Source organism: Hydra vulgaris, chromosome 12 (assembly GCF_038396675.1).
Source record: "Hydra vulgaris chromosome 12, alternate assembly HydraT2T_AEP".
NCBI lineage: Eukaryota > Metazoa > Cnidaria > Hydrozoa > Anthoathecata > Hydridae > Hydra > Hydra vulgaris.
The window spans coordinates 78909905-78915904 of record NC_088931.1 but is presented as its reverse complement, the minus strand read 5'-3'; positions in this window follow the sequence as shown (position 1 = coordinate 78915904).

Genomic DNA, 6000 nt, shown 5'->3' with positions numbered 1-6000 from the left:
TGATTATAATTTTTTTATTAGTAATTTTTGATTTATTAATTTTTAGTATGTTTGCAAAAATTTTAATATTATTATAGTGCTCTGTAAAATTATATAATATAATACAGATTTAATATATTCAATTAAATTTTTTTAATAAATTTATATATGTAAAATACATTTATGAAAAAATATTTTTGTTTTCTTTTGCTCAAGGAGGTCAACATGCGCTATTTAATGTTTCGCAAAAACGTTCAACTTCAGTTGTTTTTAGCATCCAAATCAAAAAAAAAAATTTTTATAAAAATCTTTCCTTAAAATTTTTTTTTTAATGAATAGCGTGCTTGTGTGCACGCTATTCATTTAAATCATATTTTAATGAAAGTTTTTAGTATAGTAACTTTAAATTGTAAAACAAATCAAATAAAAATTTATTATTTCACGACAAGGTTACAATAAGTTTATTAGATTATAAGAATATCACAAGTTAAAACAAATAAACGGCTGTCCAAAAAAACTTTTAGAAACGGTTTCTTTGCTAACCTAAACTTATCGGTTTAACTTTGAGAGACAAAAAAGACTTTAATATTCATTTTTTTAAATGATACTTAATCCTGGTTTTTATTTGGTAAATATCAGCAGTTTATTCATCTATTTCATTTGACCTAACTCGGATTTTGCAACTTTGCACCTGGATTTACTCAAACTTTTTGATAAAATAGCAAGCCAAACAAGACCTTTTGAATTTTTCTTTGTCGCAATGCTTAATAGCATCAATTGTTCAAATCTGACCATTTGAATAATGAGTCATTACCAGCTAGGAGCGAATTGTCAAATGAACAGTAGTTCTTGTCATCAACAATAAAATTGAAATTTATAAGATTACAAGATTTTTTATTTTTTTGGTGGGGGAGGGGGTGAAGGTCTGTTCATTTATAGTTTTATGGAGGTTAATTCGTATTCGTCAATATTCGTATTCCCTTAAATATGTATTTTCGTTTTCCTCGATCGTATTTCATTAAATAGGTTTCTTTGTATTCCTCGATATTCGTATTTTATTAAATAGGTTTCTTCGTTGTTTTTTTATTTCTTTTATTCTTCAATATTTGTATTCAATATCCCGCTGCAACTACAACATATTTGCAATTCTCTAAAAGAAATAATTTTCTTTAAATTTATATTATAGTATGCAATCTCTTCAAAGTACTTGTTGCATTGACATTTGTATTTGTTTGAACCATTGAATTACGGCTTTCTTTATTTGCACTTGTTATACTACGCAAGAATTTGAATAGTTAAACTATTCATTACGTTGAACTAACCTATTCTACTTTTTTTAAGTCATGTAAAATTTTAAAACAAATAATAAATTTTTGAACTACATTGGCAGTTTGGCAAAAATTTATTTTTATGGTTTGTATGCATGGCACTTTTATTTTATATTTTAATTTATTATATTTTTGCATGGCATTTCAATAGCCTTGCAAACAAAAACAACCCAGCCCGCACAACTCCGTAAAAAATTACGCACGGATTAAATCACGCGACATTAAAAATTAATAAAACACGTGAAATCAACGTGTTTTTGGTTTACCCTTACCAAAAACATGTCTATACAGGTTTTAATTCCGAAAGTAAAACTAGATGTGCGGGCTGGGAAGGTGAAAAAAGTTCATAGAAATGAAATTGCCGTATTTTTTGATGTGTCTTTTATAACATTGACAATAATTTAACAAATAGAATAACCACAGAAATTTAATTGTTTAAACTTTTCTTAAAAAAAGCTAAGTTTATGATGCTGAAGTGTCTCTAGATGAACTTTAAAAAGCTTTAAACACACTAGAAACAAATAAGAGCCCTGGCCTTAACAATACTAATCCCAGTATTTTGAAAGCAATATTAAGTATAATTGAACAAACTCTAATCGAAATTTTTAAATTTGATAAATCAGGTAAGATGCTAGTTGTTAATGATTTAACAACTACTGTCTTACCTAATAAATTAAAAACAACGAGAGTAGTCTGTATATAAAAACGATTATGATCAAACTAAAAACCTTTACTTTTCAAAGCTCAAGTGTATTATGCGTAACAAATTATATAAACATCTAGAGAAAAATTAAGTTTTATATAGTGGCTAAATTACAACTTTATTCCAAGTCTATTTTTTGATTTGAAAAAGTCCTTTAATAAGCTTGATTATGATATCTTTTTGCAATAGCTAGATATATAAGGAGTAAAAAACAATTTAAAAGTTCCAAACTCACTTAACAGAAAACAAGGAGTATTGTATGAATTAAAATATACACGCACATAAATCATTAGGTATAGTGTCTATATATATATATATATATATATATATATATATATATATATATATATATATATATATATATATATATATATATATATATATATATATATATATATATATATATATGTATATATATATATATATATATATATATATATATATATATATATATATATATATTCTGATTATATAGTAAAATTGTACACAGGTTTTCATGTAATAAAAATGTAATATAAAAACTGGAACTCAACGAATGATAATATTATCACCACAATCTTTTCGTTTTTCGAGCTTCACAATTTTTTTTTATTTAATGAATTTTTTTTTCTTCGAGTCCCTACAAAAAAATCTTTCTTAAAAATTACATAAACTACACAGTGAATGTGCATTCGTAATAAACTAAAGTTGTTAATTAATTCATTATCGTTTGAAAATAAAATAAAAAAATAAAACGAGCAAACTTAAAGTTAAAAGAAAAACTTTATATACATTGTATAATGTTTGTCAGGATTTCAGGAATTCTTAAGCCTTTTATACTAATATTCTTCATTTGATTCCATAATAACAGACGTTGAATCATCAATGAAAATTCAGACTTTTTGGAACTAGTTGAGTCTAAATAATAGTGTTTGTTAATATCATCGAAGATTATACTTGTAAGAAAATTTTAACATAAAAGTATTTAATAAAACGATTGATGGAAAGTTATTTTTAAACTTATACATAAATATTAAATTCTGAAATGAGTTAAGTTTCGCTATATCTAAGAACTTCATTGTTTTCATTACACGGGTTGCATTAACTAATTTATTCATAAAATTTATTACTTTACATGCATGATTTCGTAATCTTTAGAGTTTTTTTAATTTCGTTTCATGTGTGTTTGCGCATACAATATAACCGTATGAAAGAGGACTATGAACAAGGCTAAAGTACAAGATTTTTAGTGATTTAATATCAAGAAACTATCTTTACATATATATATATATTTAATATTATATTTAATAAATTATATATACATATATATATATATATATATATATATATATATATATATATATATATATATATATATATATATATATATATATATATATATATATATATATATGTATATATAATTTTTGTTTTAGGTGCCCCAAGAAGGGGTACTTTTTGGAGTACCGCGGAAGAGAATTCAACTAAGAAGTTCATGCCTCCTTCCGTACCAATAGTGCAAAATAAGCCTAGAGCTCGCTTCGAACCCTGAATCTCTTGTTTATAAAGAAAGTGCTCTAGCACGTATCTCGATTTATGCAACGCACCTATTGCAGAAGATGTTTTCGATTTTATGAGACCTATATGGTTTCTCCATAATAAATTTCATTATATTTCTTTTTTTTAATCAAGAATCAATTTTGATGGAGCTTTAATATATTAATAAATATTAAATTTTTTAACAAAATTTAAAACAAAATTTAAAACTGCTAAACTGAAACCACAATGGAGTTTTTATCAACTTCAATGAGCCAGATTATTGTGTGGAAAACTCTCTCTGACAAAGACTACAAATTATAAAATTATATATTAATATAAGCATGTTTTGCATAAGCAACATTTGGAGGATAAATGCTCAGCTATCCTTGTGGCTCTCTTTCAGGATACATAGAGCCTCTCTAAGGAATAGTTGTAATTCCATTGAGCCTAAGATGCAATACATGCATCTACATAACTAATCTGTTGCTTTTTTTTAATCTTTCAAGGGTTTAACATGCCTCTTACTTATGGTGAACGTCAAAAGAAATATCGTGAAAGGCAGTAAGAAAAAATTTGGCGGAAAAGTAATTAAAGAAAATGAATCAAAAAGGAGAATAGAAGGAAGACTTGCTAAATTGGAAGTTCAGAGAAAAAAAGAAAGGGGACGAAAGAGAAAGAGCAAACAAAAAATAGCAGAATCAAAATCTGTAGCTGTTACATCACTCCCATACAAATCCGCGTGCACTCTAAGAAAAGCTGTTAAGAGAGCCAAGTCAGCATCGAATCACCTAGAAAGAGGACCAAAGTTAAACAAAAACTTTTGACAAAAATGAATGAAATCCGTAGCCCAGAAAAAATACTTAATTAAAATCCATTAGATGCTATAAATGTAAAATTGGTTCTTGATTTTTACCAGCGTTATCCTAAAGAATCAGTTGGAAAATCAATATTTGCTAGTTTACGCCCAGCACATGTGTTTTTGTCTAGTTCAATGTCAAAAAATGTTTGTTGTTGTCAAAGACATCAAAATATAATCCTTATCCAAGAAGCCCTGCACAAGTTTGATTTAAATTTTCCATTGTATTCACATGAATTTCCTCTTAGCATTCCCTTTTTTTCAATTTTTTTAATATATTCTTTTCCATTACCACCTGCAACTTTTTACCATTGGTACCATTTATTCTTGTCAATTTCATTCAAAACATATAGATTATGAAACCTTGCAGCACCTTTGCATGTTGTACACATATTATTAAAACAAATGTCTTTTTTATTATCACCTTTTCAAAATCATTACCTTCATTTCTTTGGCATTATTTTATTAAACAAAAGCAATCAAAGACATATCGTGATCATAAGGTCTAACTTCAAAGTAATCCAGACACGGCCGTTCTTCAAGTGGATTTTACTGAAAATTTTTCAACTTTGTGGCAAGATGAAGTGCAATCAGCACCTTGGCACAAGAAGCAAGTTACTGTGTATACTACTGTATTTTGGTTCAAAAATACATGCTCATCAGCTGTCATTGTTTCAGATGATTTAAGCCATCAAAAAAATTTATTCTTGTATTTGTTCATAATTTATTATCTAGCCATATTGAATCAAGTGTTAAAAGTTTGGACAGACGGGTCGAGTAATCAGTTTAAAAATCATTTTATTGCATCAGCAATAAAATGATTTTTAAATAGAATACCCTGGTTGGAAGAACAGTATGATTTAAAATTATTCTGGAACTTTTTTGCTGCTTCAAAAGGGAAGGACCGGTAGGTGCTGTTGATGGGACCCTTAAAAGAATAGCAACGCAAAAAAAAATTCAGAGAAAATTTATAATAATTGATGCCATAACTTTTCATGAAGCTGTTAAAAATGAGACTAATTTCAATGTCTATTTTATTTCTTTGGAAGATATTATAAATACAATAAAAAAATTTAAAATTGATGAGTTATTTACAAAAGCACTAGCAAAACCAGGAATATTTGCAGCGCACCTAATTCAAAACATCGATGGAAAAATAGAAATGCGACCTTATTCAAGTGCCAAGTATTTAGTGAAACAACTTGCGTCTTTAGATAAAATCACCGAAAAACTTTAAAACGTTATATATGACATCAAAATAATATGGACGCGATTTGACACTAATATAACTAATAAATAGCATGAAAATTCTTCTTATATCTATTTTAGTTTTAAAATATTAAAGGATTAAGACAAAAAAAAAGACGGTTGTCACGCTGTGACGGTCGTGGAATTGCTCAGTTTTTAGGAATCGTATTTCATGAAAATTTATTATTGAGAAACCATATAAGTCTCATAGAATCGAAAAAATCTTCTTTAATAGGGCAAGGTATCAAATGGGACAAGATGGCTTTTCATATAACAACTCAACAAAAAAACTTAAAAATGGTTGAAACAAAAACTGTATTTACAGCTTGTATTTTAAAACACCAATTGATTTTTTTTAAATATCATTA